The sequence below is a fragment of the Motacilla alba genome, chromosome 4A (assembly GCF_015832195.1).
Source record: "Motacilla alba alba isolate MOTALB_02 chromosome 4A, Motacilla_alba_V1.0_pri, whole genome shotgun sequence".
NCBI lineage: Eukaryota > Metazoa > Chordata > Aves > Passeriformes > Motacillidae > Motacilla > Motacilla alba.
Window position 1 is genome coordinate 10,464,583 of NC_052045.1, and position 21,784 is coordinate 10,486,366.

The 21,784-nt window shown below is 37.3% G+C and overlaps 1 protein-coding gene across 2 annotated transcripts in view; it reads right to left on the minus strand.

The window, feature by feature from the left end:
* The window catches only part of TENM1 (teneurin transmembrane protein 1), a 796,581-nt gene that overhangs the window by 468,071 nt on the left and 306,726 nt on the right, over window positions 1-21,784 (minus strand). For both annotated transcript variants that reach the window (XM_038164627.1, XM_038164626.1), the window contains exon 3: window positions 11,023-11,124. The gene's annotated coding sequence lies outside the window, so the exon portion shown is untranslated. The remainder of the gene's footprint in view (window positions 1-11,022; window positions 11,125-21,784) is intronic.

The following is a 21,784-nucleotide window of genomic DNA, read 5'->3' on the forward strand; positions in this document are numbered from 1 at the left end:
GTAGAGAAGTACAAAGTGGCATCAAAAAAGAGGCAAAGCTAAAAGGTGAAAACCTAATTTGGGGAAAATATGTAAAGGGTAAACAGGATAGAATAAATGAGCTAAGAAAAAAAGACCAAGTTTATCAACAGTTTGCAAGATGCTTTGTCTCCTGGAATGAGATGCAGTAAAATCCAGCAATGGGGCAGAATCACTTCTAGAGAGAAAGCTAATAATAAAAGCTAAATGTTTGAAGTTGTGGGAATGGAAGATTTCTCATTAGATCTCTACAAAACAATTACCAAGGAAGGAGAAAATACAGATATTTGCTGTATTGTAGAATGAAAACTGTAAGGCTCAAGTAAGAAAATGCACAGGAAATAAAACAAAACAAAAAAACTCCAGGTAATATGCAAGATCTGGAAAGGAAAAGCGCAGTCATCAGTGGAAATCAGGAAGAAGATAATTGAAAAATTCAGAGAAAACATGATGAGAAGGTCAATTTTAAAAACAGAGCTGTGTAGCATATTTAATATTTATTTGTTTAGTCTTGGTTTTAAAATACGTTGGTTTTAAAGCCTGTCAGAACAATCTCTCACTGTTGGAAAACAACCATCATTTGCATGAAAAAACAGATTAATTTTTTTAATATTTGTCACAAAATTTTTTTTGAGTTATCTAAGCAATTGCCTTTATGCATTAAAATATAAATACCTATTCAGTGATATATTACATCTCCTTTGTCTTTCCTTTTGTTCCACACAGAACATTTTGCACAGAAAACAATACCATGTCAATAAAGGTTTTATGTACAGACACCCTCCCTCCTCCATTTCATTTGCAACAGTGAGAATTTTTGTGCTATATTCTGCAAATACATGGACTATTGTACAAAATTGATACTTTAGACTTTTCAGCATTCTCTTCAGGATAGACAAGTCCAGGGCCTCTGCAGATACATTATAAAATGATTGATTCTGCAAGAGTATTCCTTGGTACTTTTCAACATTTTAATGATACAAAAATAAATTGAGTTTAGAAATTTCCATCATTCTTCTCTCTTTTCTCTCTAAGGAGAACATGTTACACTTCTTTTTTTTTTTTTTCCCTCAAAGGAAAAAAACCAAAAAACAATCCCACTTCAACCATTAATGTTCTCAATGAAATTGCAAAGCATCATACTAAATGTACCGGCATCCCTCTGACAGACATATAAGAGCACCTATTCACTAGTGTAATGGAAAAAGTTAGTGATTGCATATACTGAAGTGATTGAGCCAACAACGACTCTAATGAAAGGAAAAAACCTTGATTAATAACAAGTGCCACTAAAAGAACAGATTGTTTTTTAAGGAATGAATCACACAGAAAGTAGTAATACACTGTGTCCTTGTCCATTGGCTGGGAATTGGTGAGGGAAAGAACACAAAGACAAATGTCTGAAGATCAGCAACAGTTTTGCTAGAAGGATTTAAGAATGAATTTCTCCCTCCTCCACATGTGCAGGTGTATGGGAGTAGCTATCTCATGATGATATGTTTCTGGAAATCCCTTTCATGGTAACTATGCTGTTCTTCTTTCTAATGGTTTGTACTTTGTGTCAAAGTGAGGAGGATGCAGGTGGTTCCACTACAAAGCACTGCTTTTGTATGTTAGGTCAGCATGTTGTTTCTATAAATTGAAATAATAACTGTGCCTTTGCATACTCCAAACCCTGAAATGTGCCCACACCCCACTTGAATAATTTTAATTCAGTGACACACAAGGCAGGAAAACCTTTTCATCATTAGATAAGGGGAAACTCCAAGAGATACAACACACATTTTAGGGTAATGACCAACATTTACATGCAAGCAATGCTCAAAAGCAAAGAAAACAAATCAGGGTCTAAATGAATCAATTATTATGATTCAATAAACCTTTTCTACATTTGAGATGTTCTGTTTTTTCTGAAAGTGAAAACGTACTGATTTAAAGCACAATCATTAAACACTGTCATAACCAGTACAGCTGAGGTATCTCATGATAACATTGAAAGGCTTTACCTGATACAAATCTAAGAACTGTCCAAACAAGAAAATCCCATGCAACTGGTAAAATTCTATACAGCTATTAACAGAAGATTGTTAGGCATATTCTTGTAAATCAGCTGCTTTTCATTTATAGTAAATACTGACAAAGAGAACTCAAGAAAGATTTTTCACTCCAAAAAAGGGAACAATTTTAAAAGAAAACCCTGAATATTTTTTCCTCTGTTTTCTAAATAATAAAAAAAAATTATTTGAGGCAATGTCTGAATCAGAGATGATAGTTTTGGAGAAAATAGTGGTAAATAAAGTACACAGATCAGCTTTGTAAAAGACATTTTAGAAGTCATCAGATCTCACTCCAAAATAACTTTTCTAATTTACCATAAAATTGTTGATTATTACTAATGCATACTTCCCTAGCCAGATTTAACAACTACCCACGTGAGACTGACAGCTCTCAAACAAAAGATGCCAGTTTTCAGTGAAAGCAATATAACTTAACTTCACATAACACACAACTTCAGAGAGAGCCAGGAACTGCAGCCACTCCCAACAGCAGTTCCACCATTCCCAGCAATTTCAATCTGACAGTGCTAAACATCCAACACAAGCCACATCTACACATTCTTGGGCCAGTTCTGCTGCTCTTACCCACTATGGAAGCATCATAAACCAAAGCAAAAGCTGCTGAAATTTTTTTCTTGGTCAACATGGGAATTTGTGCTTGAACATTATTTTGTGCAACCAATGCATTGTGTCTTTCGCTTAAAAATATAATCACAATAGGAGTTTCCCACTCCTTTCTCCTAAAACTTACAAAGCAGATGGGCTGTACACACAAACACACATGTAGTAGAAACTCTGATAGCCACCAGGAGGTCTGGCTTCACCAGCAGCAGAGTGTAATGGAAAATCACCTGTGCTGATACAGTGTGCAGTTCTGGATATGGACTTAATCAACCCATTCCACTGCTTCCAATTTTTATCAATTTTTCACTTGTTACAGTGCTTACATGAAATCACCATAGCTGGAACGACATATTTGGTGCATATTTGTTCATAATTTTCTCAGTAAAGCAAACAGATCTACCTTCTTAAGAGCTACAATCCTAATGTCTTTGGCAATATCACTAACTAGATATCGGCTTTTTTTTTCCCCTGAAAACATCAAGATTTGCTGCTACTCTGCAGCAAATTGTTTCAGACATAATGTCAGAGTGCTGCAGCTCGAGAAACCTGCTTGGTGAAAACAAGAAAAAAAATCTGAACACAGATAAAAATAAATAGGCCCTTCCTGCTGATTGCCACTGCTATAAAACCCCCATTTTCAAACCAGTATCTACACACTTCTTACGGGGACAATACTAATTTATGTAGTGAGAGCACATGAAGCAGATGAAATTAGTAATGAAATAATGAAGAATTTGGGAAACACTGCAAACTGTACTTTTCAAATGCGACAGACTTTGCCTTTGCAGCATGCTTGTATATTCTGGCTCTGAATCAGCAGAACACTTAAGTAAATGTCTCAACAGGATAATTATGCCAATAAGTGTAAAAGTAATTCCATTGATTTTAGCAGTGTGACTCAAATCTAAGTGCCTATATATTCCAGTACTTTTCTGCATAGTGACCTTTAGCAAACATCTAAACAGAAACACTTCCTTCTGTGTTTGTAGCTATTCCTGACCTCAAGCAGAAGCCTTGTATTCCACAGATATCTCCATATTTTATTTTGAAAACAAGGTAATAGGCTTCCTTTCACTGTTTAAAACTGAGCTTCTTGCTGCTGCCATAAAACAGATCAGTAGGTTCAATGGAATAGAAATAGGAATTTGGAATAATCCATACTAATGACACTGTATTATTAATAAATTACTTACTATGAACTTTCCATGAATTATTAAAGCAAATAAATTCTATTTAAAAGTGTTATAGATACTAGATAATTTATAAATATGGGATCATTGAATTATAATTCAATCTTTCCCCCAATCTCTGTCTGTACTTCTATTTCCAAATGACTTTGAAAATGTCCATCCAGCACTATTTGGTATGATTGTCCATACAGGAACTTGAATGTCACCTGCTGAGCCAAGCCTGCTCTGTATCTGACAGCCTGCAGGAACCATGAAAGGACAGTGGCTTATCCACAATCTGCTCTTTGCCATGAAGAAGTTCTTTGCAGCACACTCTCTAAGAGGAAATACTCACCCCTTCCAACACTTGGAGCAATTCCTGTCCCTTGCTCCTGGATGGTGAACTGTAATTGTATTTTAAAGAGACCGAGAAGAAGAAAAAAAGCAAGTGTGCAGGAGTACATCAAGTGCTCAAACAGCCTGGACTGGCAAGTAACCTGTCTTCTAGAAGTCCACTTCGCTCTCTCACAGCTGATGGCTCCCAGCAGTTCTGCCATCAGATTTCTGGAAGAGAATCTCAAAGGGCTCTGAGTAAGGAATGACTGCAGACATGCCCAGCCTAAGGGAAATTTGGGGGTGGCAGAGCACGGAGCAAAGGCATGGCTAAGTGCCCAGCGTGCTGATGTCAGAGTGCTGCCGCCTGAACCCTGGTGAGATGCACTGAGACAGGTTTGAAATTTCCATTCCTACTTATACAGCACATAGGCAGAGATCCACTGAACAAGTGGTGCTGAAACTGCAAATTTTACACATCCCACTGATGAAAGGCAAGAGCTGGGTGACTGTAGCATATCTGTACCTACCCAGTTGAAAGAGTCTTCCTGACACTGGAGATGTGAGAGAACAACTTTTCCAAGGGGATTTCTGAAGGAGTCAGGGGGGACAGTGCCCTGAAAAATCTAGATTTCTCCAAGTTGCTGTTCCAAAACTTCTTTACACTATAAGGAACAAGACATGCTGCTAAAACAGTTTGGGTATATTCAGCATTAATAGCTCATTATGTTTTTATGATGAAAATTACATGTAAAATATTTTTAAATGAAGGAACAGAAAATACAGAGCCAAGTTGATTGCATTGAAATTATCTATTTTTCCAGCAAATACAATCCTGCTGCCTGTGGTTCAGATAGAAATCAAAATAAATCTGCAGTAATTAAATGAAGAGCTTACACAAGAGCATACACATGCTATCTTGGTTTGGTTTTGTACAGTTTCTTCCCATAGTTGACACCTTTTTATAATTTTGGGGTTTTTTAAGCTGGAATTAACATGTACAACAAAGAATAGCGCCACCAAAACAGTGTTACTACTGTTCTAACTTTCTCACCTACAGAAGTCCTGGCCTGCTGCACCTAGTCTTCTTTTTTAATCCAAGTATTGAGCTACTTGGGCTAAACAAAAAAATAAATTACTTTGACATGACCACAGTTGTAGTTTTAAGATTTGGAAGACTGCCTACCAGGGATTAGATGAGATCAGTCTGCTTACCCAGAGTTTTATATGAGTCTCTAGAGACAGAACTTTAGTATACTAAGCTACCTGAAAGCTATCTAACATTTAAAACCCAAGAAAATCTCAAAATAATTTTCCTGGGAATATAGAGGAGTTGCAGTAGAGCTTGCTGCAAGCGAAGAGGTTGCTGCTTATAATATTATTTCTGGTATTATTATTTGTTAGTTGTTAGAAAAATGATTACTAATTATTATTATCAATCCTACACCCTTATGTGTTGTCTTAAGTGAAGTGGAACTTGGACAGCAGTATTTTAAAAGTCAAGTACTGTTGAGGAGCAGCATGAATGCTGTGCTTGGTCTCACAGTTCCAACTCAAGAGTTCAGGGAGCTCAGACATGGGCACAAACACTCCTGGAAGTTAGAGAAAAAGATCTGGAAACTACCATCTTACTTGATGGAATTTCGCTGGGATAAAAGTCACTTCTGAGCTCTTGTGCCTAGCATGATTTGAGTTCCTCTAGTGCCTTGATATTTGTAGCCTCACTGTTCACTGGCAGCCTAAGGAGGGAGACTCAGTGCTGATCTTCTAAACCAGGCACCAAAGTGTTCATCTCCAGCAGCAGTGCCATGCCCTGGGAGCTGCTGTTAAGTGTCACTGGCCTCCCTTCTGCTGGAAAGCATTACCAGCCAGAAGAAGAAAAGAACAGGATGTGATTACATTTGTGGAAGTGTAAGTGAAATTTGTCAGGCAGAATATAGATATTTATTCACTTACTGCCTTTTTGATGCTAGCAAAATGCATCACAGAAAGTACAATCCTTCTAATGCTACCCAAAGCACATACTACTATTATTTATAGAATATAGTGATCAGCTTTATTTATTCCAAAAATGTTTTATATATAAAATTGTGGCCTACAGGCAGAAAACCAAAAATATAATAATACTGTAAGTATCTCTGGTCTTTGGTCAGCATTTATCTTTCAAATTATTCCTTTTATCTTTCCTGTTGCCCATTCACTGATTTACAGATGTTGGAAGAACCACAAAACATCTCTACCACATGTGCTTTTGGAAGCCTAAATGCAGACAGATGATTAAGCCAACTTAATCAGCATCAGTGATTTGCAAAATAATACTTTCAAGATTGTAAAATAATTTGAGCTGGATAAAAATACATTTATCTTAAAGGACAGAACTCCAGAATACTGCAAGAAACTGTCTCCATGGTGCATTACTGAAAAATTGCATTGCTGGAATTCTACAGCAACTCCATTTTTTAATTTTATGTACATAATTAAAGGAATAATGAAATTTCACTGCTAGATAATTCAAGATTTCTCCAAGAAGTGCTTTTATTCTATCCTTAAAAACCATTCTTTGATATTATAAGTAGAAACAAGGAGAGTTCATGAGATCACAATTCAAATGGTAGTGTACATTTACATGTGATTTATAGTACTGGACAGTGTGAAAAAAAATCACCTTTACATCATAGATTTCCATTAATATCAAAACGAGGTTTTGTTACACCAAAGACTAAGGGATAAAGTGTACTATTGTCTGCTTTGGTGTCTCTGGAAGTTACACTGACTCTGTAGTCCTGCCTTGGAATTACTACGCAGTAAATTGCTAATGGATTGTGAAGGGAAGTTGGAATGAGGCTCCATCCCAGTGAGACAAGCTGACGAGACACAAGCTTAACAATTTGGCAAGCACATTCTGACACTGGATAATTCAGTAGTTACTACCCTACATTAAGCCATCACAGTTAGGTGTAGCATATTAGAATCAAAAGGTTTATGTTATCATACAGAATACACTGCAAAACTTAAACAAGATATTTATGGAATAATAGGGGAGGGAGGGAGAAAGGAAAAAATAATGAAATGCCTGTCAAAGTCAGAGAAGACTTAGCTATTTAACATTTGAATTGCTGACTATTCTTTATTGCTAATTTGCAATTGGGTCTAAACTTCCAACAGTGTAAAACTGATTGAACATTGAACACAATCATTCTAAGAGAGTTTCTATACTCCAACAAGGTGAGTACTTTTATTAGGAAGTGTTGTTATTGGTCTTGTTTCCTTCTTATTCTTCAGATTGTTTCAAAAATTAGCTCAAGCTATTAAAAAGCTCAAGATAGACCAGAGCTCTGAGTGAATAATCAAAGATGACCTTCAAAAATTAGAGTCCAGAGACTGGAAAATGTGACCCATGAGCTTTTTTAGAAACTAAACTCCATGGATGTCCAAGAAGGTCCACAAAAAGGGGAGGCAAGCAAGAGAATGGCTTGTTTCCACTGCCATACCATAGCTGTTACCTACTTTTAGCTTAGGTTAAATTTTCTAGAACTGAATGCTCACAGAGATTCAGGAGGTTACTGTAATGTGTTATTAATGTTTGTAAATTGCTCTCACAACCTTTAATAAAAGTGAAAAGGAGAGTGTTGTTGCCAAGTATTTTTCATTGATTGCCTGGAGATTCCCAGCAGTCATTCTCCTGTTTCACTATAGCAATATTAATAGAGATTCTCTGATATGAAAACCAGCAGAAATGAATGTTTAAGATCCTCAGAGCGAGCAAACCATCCACTGTATGGACGTAATCTCAAGCATTTCAAATGGTGCTGTATCGAGAATAGAAACTGCAAAGCATGCTTTATATTTTATGGCATAGAAATCCACATATGTCTTCAAAGTATGAATACCCCAAAGATCCATTACACAAATTGTCCAGGAAACCACATTTCATCTTGAAAGCCTGTAACCCTATCAAGACTTGGCAGTGGTGAGAAGCCACATGTTGACAGATACTTCATGTGCTTAAGAAGTTCCCTGATTGTACAAGCTAACAGGAATTTATGAAATCACAGCACAAGACATGGTTTATGAGGGTGATGTCTAATCACATACCTAGTACACTTAAGAACACAGATAAATCACATTCTTTCATCCATAGCATAAGGTTTGTTACTGTTCAATAAGCACAATAAGCTGCTCCACAAGCAAAACAGATATTTTTCTGTGTTTACAGTTGAAACTGCAAATATAATAAACCATAAACATGATCCCACCCAACCACAAGCATGATAATGCGGTTTGGTTTTAAACACAGAAATTATAACCTGAAAATAAATATTCCTCTGGCTGCAGGACAGGTTTTCACATCAAATATCAGCATCTTCCAGGCAGACAGGATAAACGTGCCATGAGGAAGAGGGAGATATTCAGAGCACACAAGGAGGGAGCCAGTCTGATTCCCTGAACAGAGCCCTGGAAATTCCCTGCATTCACACATTTTCACTGTGGACCCTCCCATGCTGGAAAGGTGCAGATTCTGACTAAAAAGCCTCTCCCAAACTTGGAACATTAATTAGATCTCTTTCTGTTGTAGAATCTTCCAGAGAAGCTCACAAAGTGGCCTTCCCTTAGTCAGGGAATTTTCAATATCCTTTTTTTTTTTTTTGATTGCAAAGCCATATATTTTCCCTAGAATGTTAGGAACAATTTTGTCTCAAAATTCCACCCTCATGGTTATACCAGTCATTGGGCTAAAAACTCCCTTATGTCAGTGAAGGAATTAAAAATTACGGGGGGTACAGACACTCAGACATCCCAGATATAACACTGTAATCATTTAAGTCTTGATTTTGTTTCAAACCACAACAAACCAACTGTGTTCAGTATCAGTAGGGGTCCCAATTAAACTGCATTCATAGTTAGCACATAACTCATTTTAGGCACCATTTCAGTGTAAGATTTTTTTTAATGTCATCTGCACTAATTATAAGATAATTATGTTTACAAGAAGCTAATAATTACAAAGATTATCTGTTTTAAGTTGTTAATTTGCCTCACCAACACATGAAGAAGCAAGAAGGTTTGGAAGGTAAAAAGTCAATTTTTCTTAAACAAGAAAATATAAGAGAATCTTTTAAAAAATAAATTTGAGATGTTTATCTATTGAAAGAAGAGCTTTGAAATGCAATTATGAGGAATTGAAAGAAAATTAAAGAGCAACAGAAAAATCAAGTGTGCTTTACATTCAAAGCCTATTAAGAGTAGTTAAATTAAAGCTTAATTAATTTTTTGAAGATGGGCGCTGACGGTAACTGATTCTGCACAAGCATCCCATCTTGCTTCCATAAGCAATGGTAGGGAGTAATTTTTGTTAAATTATAGAAATGTTTGTTGTTTCATCATGTTTTTCACTCTCAGAGACCAATACCATGAAAAATTTTAGCAGACATGAGGCAGTAGATGGGCAACCCAGAAGACAACTGTGCTCTAAGACAGATACAGAAAGACACGACTCAGAAACCTGGAAGTTATTTGGCAAACCTAAAGGATTTACATAACAAAGCTAACAACCTATATGTGTAAAAGTAATTTCTGAGACAAGTTTTAGGAAATACTTCAGGAACACTTCTATCAGTGAGCCATTTCCATCATCAGCCCTGGATGTGGAGGGACAACTCCCCTCAGCAACAAATCTGCTTTAAAAACACCCCTACTGAACCCAGTTTTACTTATTGCTGACAAATACCACTGGCAATTTTCTGCCTGGCCTATGGCTTTCCATGGTCTGATGATTAAACATTTTTTCCCAGCTAGTTAATAACACCCTTTACACAGCTTGAAAAGCAAAACTATAAATAGCATCCTTGAGAGAGACCCGAGAGGAGATGTGCGGTTAACACTCCCAAACCAAATACATGATATTTTATGTTGAAAAGGTGAGAGGCCAACAAACTTTCTAACCTGCTGGTTTTCATGTAAGGGCCCTGAGGTGAAAGCATATTAAGGAGCCACTGAGCCTGCTCTGCACCAGCTAATATTAGTTTGAACTTGACCCTGGGAAGGGATGTGAGAATGCAGAAAAAATGAGTGGGCAAAAAAAGAAAAAAAGAAGTGAGATCCCAGTATTGTCTCTTGTGCATGTCAGCAGTGGCTGCAGGGGTGGCCACTGCAGGCTGTACTTTTGCAACTCAGGAAAGGTTTATATTTTTCAAACCATATCTGCCTTACATCCTTAGCCTGTCAAGGCTAAATCACTTTACTACTCTTCTCTGTCACCTCTAGTTATGCCTGCTTTGCTGTATGTTATTGGAATCCTAAGTGACATAGCAAAAGTCAATTCCAGGTATTTTGGACAGATCTATTGTCAACAACAAAGGATAGCACAGCTCTAAGTGCTGAAACAATTTAAGCCTTTTAATACAATACCCAATGTTGCATTATGCACATTTGAGGAACATAAATCAAGACTGACCCAAAAGTGAATTTTAAATAACATCAGAAATGTTAATTATATTCAACTGTTCAGTATTAAGATGTCAAACAGTCATACAGAGGACTCAGTAGTACAGAGAAGTACACTTAGCAACTACTCCTATCAGTCATTTGTGTCCTGTGGCTACATCAACAGTAAATCTCTTAAACACGAACAACAAAACCCTCAATGTATGCAAGGACATACTGGTACTTACAGATTCTTTACAATTAACATGCCTAACATGAACACATTTAGTGCTCAACAAATAATTTTTTAATGTCATTGATCCTGGATTTTTTTTAAAGCTGCTTTCCATTGCTTTGACAGATGTGCTATGCTGCATTTCATTACTTTTTCTCCTTACCTCGTTCTTTTGTTTTAGATAAGTGATGAGGCCTTCGAAAAAGATTAAGTACTGGCAGGCAAAGCAATGGCCCAAACACGGATTTAATTGGAACCTCAAATCCTGTGGAAAGAAAAAAAAAGAAATTAAACCATTAATAATTTAATTTTACTAGCAGACAGAGTGAGTTCATGTATCCTATTTTAGGTAGCTTCCACTACACTTCTTTATTTTATACAATCTGCTAGTCAAACCATGTTGGAAAAATAATCATTAACAGGAGATTTCAGGGGAGTGTGCACAGCTGCTAACAAGTGCTGATGGGGTTAGTTCTCATCTGGAGAAGAGTTCACTGATGATTTGTAATGTCAGAATTTACTTGATTTAAGCTTTAAGTTCAAAAAGCGCTTTTTCCTGAAAAACCTAACAATCTTCCCATGGTGTAGCATTCAAAATGCTGTGTCCTTATGCTGCTCTTTGCCCCATGAACACGTGACAGAGCAAAACCATTACACAGCAATATGACTCAAAAGCAACCAAGTCATAATGCTAAACAATTCATGCTTCAAGACAAAAGATAGTGAAAGAAATTTCATTTATTTCAAGATTGGAAAGGGCTCTAAACATAAAAACCTCCATAAAAGTAAACCATAAAAGCAATTTTTTAGAGAGTCAGAGGTTATAAGTTGTAGTATTGGGCAAGCGACAACCAAATAACCAAGAAAATAAAGCAACCCAGAGTATGAGTAACTTGGTTATTTCTGCAAATAAGATATTTCTGCATCAGTAATTTTTATTCAGACATACAGTACAAAAAATCTCAGGTGCATCACAAATCATCTCTAATATTTTTTTCCGAGAATTACACTTTATATTTCAAAAGACCCCAAGACCAGACTCTTACACAGTATGTGGCATTAATGCAATTATTTCAATGGACGAGGAGTAACTTCCCATGTAACCAATCTGACCAACAGAGCTATAATTTTCCAAGCTCTCAAAGCTACACTGGGGAGGAGGCTTGTTTCATTTTCCTACTTTGCTGTTATTGCACAACAAGTATATATAAGTTTAATTTGGGATTACAATTAGATTTATGTACCATGACCTCAGTCACACTAGGCCACTAGAATTCAGTAAACATTCTGTAGTAGGCAAGGAATTATCATTAAGCATGTTCAATTACATACATAGTTATTATTTAATGTGGCAAATATATCTAAAGCCTGTACTGAAAGTGGCATTTCAAACTGCTGTAAGACCATAATGCAAAAGCTCCTTGCATGATGATAGCTTGTATGGATATTGAATTTATTTTTTATTGTTTGTTGATTGAGTACTCCAAGATGCTGTGTGGGTTTTAAAGACTAAAGATGTCTATGACTATGACAGCAATATTTTTCATTAAAGTTAATTTTCTGAAGAACAAATTTACTGAAATGTCTCTCCAAGCATCCCAACAGAAGTATTTTTTAGAATGAAAAGGTAATCTGTGGCCAAGACGATGATAATATAAACGTTTCATGCTCAGATTATCTTGTACATCATTCCCTTTCCAGAACTGATTAGCTGAAGGCACAACAAGGAGTATGAGACAGTCTGCTTGCAAAGCTGCTGCAGAGGGAAAGCAGAGGCAGATTCTTTGCATGGCATAGAGACTGTGTCAACAAAAGCTGCAATGAGAAGATGAGATCTCTGTGCATGGTCCCCATCTGCCCCATTATGCTCTCCCAGAAGCCCAGGGATCGCAGCACAGACGTGCAGAGAGGCTGCGCCAGAGCCAGAGCACGGCAGCTGATGAGGCAGGGCTGGTACCCACCCTACCCAGGCAAACCTGAGCTCAGGCATTCAGCTCAGTCTGCATCCTGCACCCACTGTTTCCAGTGGCTCCTGGGTTAGCAAGACCTTTCCTACTGCCCAGGTGTGCCCACCCAGCCTCAGCCTGCAGGGTAAGGCAGAGGGGACAGAGGGTGTCACTTCCTTAAGTGCAAAGGCACCTAAAGAAAGGCTGGCAGGAGCCCTGGGAATTTTAACTTAAACAGAGCTGGAACCCAAAGCAGAAGCAGGCTACCCTGTCAGCTACACATCTGAAGTCCTAACATTCAGCTAAGGACATACCTGTGGATTTCTAATGTACCGCAGAGAGAAAGCAACAATGCTCAGCACTGGTAATTCAGCCTCAGATATTTTTAGAGGTTTATGACTGTCTTTTCTCCTGAAATTCAGAAATGAGCTTGAGGGGAAAACAGGCTATTTCTACCTGAAAACAATCCTTGGTCCAAATATCACTCTATCGCTTACTTCTCCATCAATAAATAATTTTAAATACAACTACTGTGCTTCCTGGTGTTCATTTCAAAAATGCCTTGCAAACTGCAAGCTCTCTAAGCAGCACTGCTCCCTTTAGCACAAAGAAACATTTGAGTCAGTCATTTAATACATAGCCATTCAAAGATATTACTGAAGTTTCACAGGAAGCAATTTCAGAGCCTGGTGTTCTAAATGACACTCAGACACTGAGTCCCCACCTAATATTTATTTACCGATGAAGCTATAAAATAACAAATACAAAAATAACAGCAATCGCAATAGACATCATTACACTTTTGCAGCAAAACCTGCCAGAAACAGGACAATAGCCTATCCTGAACAGTAAAAGCAGGACACATCAGCTGTTAGGTCCCCTCTGAAAAATATGTGAACCCTTGGGACAATGAGATACTGTGTTGTATGTGAGACAAAGAAACATGCCAGTTGGGATCCATGAGAACAATAATTGAAAAAAAAAACCCAACAAAATTGTTCAATAGCTTTACTATAAATATACTTATTGATGCTTCAGGCATAGAAAATCCAATAAAGTGGTGAACAAACCTCACAATGTCTTCAAATTAATTTACATTCACAGAAATGTCACAGAGATAATTTTGAGGGCAACTGACTCCATCTAATTAACATACTGAGTATTTATTTAGAGAGTGACTGCACTGACTGATTTACTGAAAACACATTCTGTACTGATTACCTGTTATATTACAACCACCAAAAATTTGAACCTTTCAAAGTGTGCCACACCTCACCAAATTGCAATTTACTATGATATTAGATTTCTTTTAAGTTTACCCTACCATGATGAATATGTGCTTGGAGTGGAACAAGAGAAGAAATGACAGCATCTCCTCCACGGCCTGTGTTTGTGAAAGAATATACTTGAAAGAAAGAGCATGCAAGAGCTTGACATGTCCTTGGGGTATGATTAAAAGCTCATGAAAGAAAATTATTCAAAGACGACAGCTCTGACTTTAACCACCACTGGGGACAAGAGATCTTTCACTTAAGACATGCCAGTCATTCACAAGTATAACTGAAATCATACTGAAGATGCATTTTAAAATCCAGTGATTTAGATACAAACCCCAAACCAGAAAGGTCCTGTGGGTGACATAAAAATGCCACAAAGTTTAAATAGAGTTTCATTTTTTGTAATAATATTAGGTCAAAGTTTAAAAATGTACCCATTTCAAATTGACAGCATTGAATGGTAAAGAAAACAACTATATATATATACACATATATATATATATATATCCATATAAAACCCCACATGGAATATGATTTTTTATTACAGAAGAAATCTTCTCCCCTAGGCTATTTCCTGTCCAATGCCACATCTGGGCCATCCTAACTTGGCTCTGTAGAAATGGTCTGAGCTTATTCAAAGGTACTGAGATTCATAACCCGGACTCTTTTACATTTTATGTAGCACTGCCTTTTAAGTGGATGTATTTCATTAACCATATTCTTTCCTAAGCTTCAGAGTCTGTTCCACTTCTGTGAATTCCCTTTATTTCCTTTTTGACAGTTCTACAGTTAACTGCCTACAGAGATATAAAGCCAGCTGCAGCTCACATTATAATATATATACATGTGTGTGTGTGTGTGTGTGTGTGTATACACACACAATTTACATGAGCTCTCATCCTACCCAAAGTTATCTTCAACAATTTCTTTTTAAAAAGTAATGAGATTGACCCAGCACGCAACCCCAGCGTTTGAAACACGAAATATCTTGAACAGAAAACTGATGGAGTCTGGTTCAAAGCCTTATTTTGAATTCCCGAGTAGTCCACGACTAAACTTTCCAAGTGTGAATGCTGATCTCATTTCTCTCCTGGTGCAATAGATGGTGCTTAGGAAAGAGCACACACACACACTGCAGCCTCACTGCAAACAGATCCAGGGCTGCTCACAGGGGCTCCCCAGCCAACCCTAGCAGGCTGATAACTGAACTGCTTTGAGGATTGCGTGTTGTGGGAACTCACTGCCTTCCTGAGCTCTCTCTCTTCATGAAATGTGTTTCAAAATAGGTTCCAAGTTACCAGGGAGAAAACCAGATACATGTGAGGCATAAACCTCCATTTCTTAGCAAAAAAGACTTAAAATATATTGCATCTTACACATTTTCTTACTATAATTAACAAACTAAAAGACCAATCAAATCAGAAAACTGCATTTAAACTGTGTTAGAATCTGTTTAGTGGTGTGATATCCTAATCCACTTGAAGTTAACTAAGTTCAGATGTTTGCTTCAGCACAGTTAAATATTCAGAGGATAGAATTGCATAGCTTTTAGACACAGAGTCCCAGTGGGATGCTAAATCATTCCAACACTTTCGAAAAATTCCACCTTTTAGAGACACATCCCTGCTCTCAATTGCTGAGAGCCAGGAGGAAACACTCTTTAATTTGAAGGAGAGGTGTGATGTTCAGATTATTTCAGTGCTCCCTGTTCTTGCAAATGCAGCTCAGTTATCAATATTGAGATACCATGAATAGATCACCCTTGCTTCTCTTCAATATTAATTAAGTGACAGGACTTAAATTTGAATCACAAGTCCAAGATGATTTACCCTAATATTTAAAAAACAATCTCTTCACATAGTAAGTTCTACAATTGATACTATTTATTCTCAGAGTAATATTTACTGTTCTTTTAAGGCAACTTCTGGCTTTCATTTAGCAGCTGCTAGATTTTTTGGTTACCGTTGAACTGTTTATAAAAATACAAAAGAAAGCCGAAGATTTGTTGCATGCTTCCTTTTGTATGTTTGTATCTTTTGAAATTAGTTATAACAGTACATTTGTATTAATAATAAGCCCATTAGTAATAAACGAAACTGATTAATAGATAGTGGCTTTGTCTTTATCAAGTATGGATGTAAGGTGTGGCTGTACAGAGCAGTTCAAGGTGCATTTTCTAGTGTGGAGAGTGTCATGATTTTGGCAAGTTTAAATCTAAACCCCTTACTCTTCCTGACAGAAGGCTTCAAATATGGGCTTTCTCCAGCTGAGAAGAAGTGTTTGGAGACTTCTAAAGAAATGTAACACTAATAAAGCAGTTAAATCTCTGAAAGCATTTTTCCAACCCAAAAATTCTTGATTTCCTACACTTCCTTTTCTCTTACCTTCTCTCAGGAAAGACCTGCCTTAATTTGTTCTGAAATCCTCTACACCATGTTTTAGCCCACAGTGTGTCTTCAGACTCAGTTTAAAGCACATTTTAATTGTGCTTAAGGATCTTTCCTCTTGCAGTGCCACTCTCAAGATTTTATATTAAATTTGCACGTCAGACCAAAACCTGGCCCTTGGAACAGATTCAAAATTCAGGGTGCTGAACAAACATAGGTTGTGGCTTTTGAACACCAATCCCTTTTCTACCAAAATATTAAAGGCTGGCTGAAAGAAAAAAGGGTAGCACTTTATTTGTGCTCTCTTCCCTCAAAGAGCTTACATCCTTCTACCTTAGATATATTTTCAATCTTCGTACTATTAAAAAACAATTTTTCTTAGGCTGCTTCAGAAAAAGAAATTTCCACCAAATAAACAGATTTTCTTAGTATTCCCACTCTGTTATTTGCTGCTATGACAATCTAAACACATATTTATGCTAGTCCCTACCCAAAAGGTCTCAGCAATACCATGTAATTACTTAGTTAAGCTTCCAATTCATTTGTTGTTAGTTTTGTTCCTTTGAAATTCCCTCATTAAGTTATTGCAGGGAGCTGTGTTTGCACAGTAAAAGAGAAAAATACAAGCTCTTTATTGCATTCTTTTAATACCCCTTTTATCTTTAAACTAGCTAATTAGCATATTAATTACCTAGATATAGTAGACACAATCTAACAATTAACTGTGAGTACAACAATCTACTGATTTGGTGTAACACCATTTGTACTTACATCATAATAACATCTTCACTTGCTCTGATGTACTCTGTCAAGTATTTCCAAATTAAAGCAACTGGTGTTGGTAGACATGTATTAATGATAAGTATTCGAGTGAATGTTTGTGTGCTTTGTCAAAAAGTTCCAGTCCTAACAAAGAAATACAGCTTATTAATTACATAAGAGGTGAAATTACTTTTGCCAAATATATAAAAGCTTATTCCTTCTCTATTTTTACAATCAAAACTTCTATTTGTTTGATTTTGCCTCACTACTCATCTTGCCAACTTCCAAAATTTTAGTGGAGAAGATCCTCCTTTATCTACCAGTAACAGCTCTGAATGAGAAAAGCACCCTGTACAACAAATGAACAAAGCCCCATTGCCTGCTTGGGTTCCAAGTGCTGCTGAGGGGCACTTTGGGTATTACCAGAAGCTCACAGAATATGAACTTGCCATCACTGCCCATGTCTGGCTTCTCTCCTGCTCACGTTCCATCTTCTGTGGGTGTAATTACCAACGAAATCTGCCTTTCTAAACCCCTTACTCATCCCCACCCCAAACTGCGCCTTCCAGAATAGGCTGAGCTGGGAACAGACACTCCAGGTGAGGCTATTTCAGAACAAACTAGGCCAGTAATCAATTCAAAATGGAACAAATCCTGGTTCACAGTGAAATAAAAACTATTTTGCATTTGCAGCTTAAGTAGGCTACAGTTTGGTCCAGAATGGTCAAAATATGTCCGTCAATAAATTTCTGATGGCAATTTCAGCGTAAGTGCCTACACCACCAAGTATGATTGATCTACTGGAGCGATAATGTTACATTTTCTGTAACCGAGCATTTTGCAGAACAAAGAATTAATTTTAATGCAACATTCCAGTAATGCCCTCATAAAACTATGGTAGCTGAGAGGTATGTTTTCACATGAATTGAAAGGGACACAAATATTTATAGCACAAGCCTGAAAGTGTGAATACAAAATGAGCATCTGAATAGTCATGCACTGACTCCAACAAGTTTATTGTAAGTCTGAGGGTTCCATGGGTGACTACACTGGCAAGTTCCTCTCCACTGCAGTTGATCCTGACAGCTGCAGTGCACAAAAAGCCCTGTCCCTGTACAGTGTGGTAGGTGCCAGCCCACTCTGCAGCACTCCTTTCCTTTCTCTGTCCTATAATTCTCCCCAAGTCCTCTGAGCTAGGGCAAAAATCCAAGGCAATTTATAAAATAAAAAGAATTATTACAGGCTGACCACTTATCATATTTCTATCATTGCAACAGCCTATTGATGTTAACAAGCATTTATGAAGTCACATATTTGAGACAACAGTATTTCAAGCTTGCTGTGGAATTGTGGGAATGTACAGAATGTACATTATATTTTTTATTTTAGAAATCTAGCAGACCTGGACATTTTCTATTCGGTTTCATATAGACATTGATGTATCAGATGATTTAGAGTGTATATGCTTTGCATTTGTTTGAAATATCTCTGACAAGTAGATATTTTTGAATTAGTGATCTAAAGATTTTTTTTTGATGATATAATTATGAGCTGGAGGCTGAATTTTTAGAAGTGAATTTGGTGGTAGATTTGCAATTCAAAGAAGTTACTTAAATTAACAAAAATGCCCTAAAAGAACAGCTGTCTACCTGACTGATCCAAGAAAATGAACACTGAAAATAAACAGCTGCCCCATAGAAGACTATGTGATAAAACTAATCACCCTTTCAATAATGTATTTATTTTCCCCTGTGCTTATTACAGACCTGGTGAACCTTCAAAGCTATAAATATTTAAATGTCAAAGACATCCCAGACATGTGAGTTCAAATGAAAGTAGGATTTCAGTAGCCTGACTAGAGCAAAACTGGATCTCTTAAAGAAACCAGTTGTGATTGTTATATAACACTCCAAAACATGCTTTTTTTTTTCCTTTTTTTCAATGCTTGGCTTTGTTATACCAACAAATTCTTTTTAAAAGGAACTTTTTTTTTCTGATATCTCAATGTTCTCCATACAAGACTCAGTAACTGGACAAAGGATAGATTTCCACTAATGTCATTGCAGCAACATATTAGAGAGAGCAAAAAATCCAGTACATGTTTACAGTTACTAGGATAAATATCCCTGGGTGTTAGATTTTATCACAGATTCTCTAAAATCAAGTCACTAAAATTAACCAAGTAATGACATTATTCAGTAGCTGAGATGTCTCAGCCACATATTTGTCACTTTCAAAAAGCTAGATGAAAGCAGAGATAGAAGCAGGCATGCATCAAAATAATTTCAGGGTTCAAAGCAAGGAATTTAGATGCAGGTATTTTCACAGCACTGAGGACTCAGCAGTCATGACCCAGAGTAAGACACTGGATGGAGTCCTGGTGGTGAAAAACTGCTGTGTGACAAACGAAACAAAATGTTTCAAATGAAATTGATTTCCCTCTTTTCACGTCCATCCTCCGAGGAAAGGTGGGCTATCCTTTCCTTTGGGACTTTTTTGCACTCCAGCCATTCTCAGAGGCTTCTACCATTTACATACTCCCCAGAAGACACTGTTTTCTCCCCCATTCCTGAGTCACAGATCCTACCGGGATAGTCCAAATCTGATGCCAAGAAATTCAGTTACAGAAAAGGACATAGGAGATAACATTCAAAACCAAGCTAAGCCATCAACCCATCATTTCTCATGCCTTGTGGGTATTAAATATGGCCTAGTCTGATTTATGGGGAAATCCATAGGGTTCTGAAAACCTCTTTAGGGAAGCATAATTTGGGATGCTGCCACTGGCCCTGAAGCAGCCAGAAAGCTGTGATGGCTGTGGCTGTGCCCTCTGCCCTGATGTGCCCTCAGTAAACCCTTCTAAGTTTTAACCATCACAACAGCTCCCCAACAGTTTGCAGGGCTTTTTTCTAAAAGCTTTCCAGCTTGCAGCCTCCCAGGTCCTGTCAGCCCTCCTGCCATGCTGCACAAGCTGCCAAATGACCAGTGTTTAGTTCTCAAGAATGGAACAAGTCCCTCTGTCTCGAGGGGCTCAGTGCCAAAATCAGGCCTGATACTCAGACATATGCTCCCAAGTGCAGTGCTCAGCCCCTATAGAGTCAGCCAGCATGGATGTGTTTTGTCAGACTGAGCATTTTACTCATATCCAGGAACAGATCTTTATCAGAACTGCCCACAAACAGCTGCAGGATCCATTGGGCAGAAAGGCTGTGATAAGCAAATCTAGAATATTTACTGTACTTCAACTGCTGAACTAGAGAGCTTCAATTTATGCTCATTTATTAAGATGAAGACCTGCCTAGTATCAAATCAGCTGACTGCCTCTTTCAAATTCTACCATTAAAAAGCAATTATTGTTGTCACCTGCCCAGGTGCACAGATTGAGGAACATGCAAGGAACAGTCTCCTTTCTCATGCTGCCATGAGGGCTGTGCTTTCAGACCAAACCCTACAAAGAGCCAGGGAAGTGGGTAGAGATGTTTCAATCAGTCAGCAGAAGTGGCAGCCTGGAAAGAAGAGCACAAAATATACCTTACAACAGCCTTGCCCTCGAAGGCTCTAACAGACTTTTGTCTTTTGAGGCATGTCTTTTCTTCCCTTTACCCCTCCAAAACCATGCCAAGTAGATCCCCTCTCAGCAAGGTCAATAGAAGATTTCCACTGATTTTAATGAGACCTGGAGTGGAGCATGTGGGCTCTCACTGAGGACAGCATTACTTTCTTGTCTATTTTAATTCAAAAATTTCCTTAAACAGGCTGCCTGAAAGGATCCAAAGAAGATTAACAATAATGTTCCAAACTAGTTTAACAAAAAAAAATATTTATTCTAAAATGTCTCAGCACACACTCAGATGTTATGAATATTCAGTGCAGCCCGCCTCAGCAGACATTCTTTGCAAGACTATTTTTACTAAAAGACATTTCGATGTGACATATAGAAAAGATAAGACTTTTTATACAATAGAGGATTCACTGGAAATACTTTCTAATGAAATTTTTATGCTATGTAAGCTAGCCTGCCTGCACTCCTTTGGATTATCCTCCATGGTGTGCTATAATACATCCCATGGTACTGCATGTTAAAAGAAGGACCAATGTGGTCAGTCCTCAAGTCTTTGTATATGAACATGCTATTACAAGCAGAGGATGACCCAGGAATATCTCAAGAGTAAAACACTTGAATAACACATCCTCACTGTGCTATCAAATATGATACACATTCCTTAAAATTAATAATAAAAATAGATTTTTAAAGACCAATTATAAACAAGCACAAGAGAAAAGCATTTTAAATAGCTCATGCTAATTGTGTTTATCTCAGTGTGAAGCCATGTCAAAGAGCCTGCAGCAAATGTATTTTGTTAAAAGTACCACTTGCACAGCAGGCGTTAAACATTGGAAAACAAGCTTGTCATTAGTGGGCTATAGCAGAAAAGGCTACTAAAACTCAGCTAAATTATTAATATTGTATTCTAAAGATGTCAGATGGAGAATTAAACTCCTTTTACACAGCACATGACTTTAATGCTACTTTTTCTTCACATTAGTCCCTC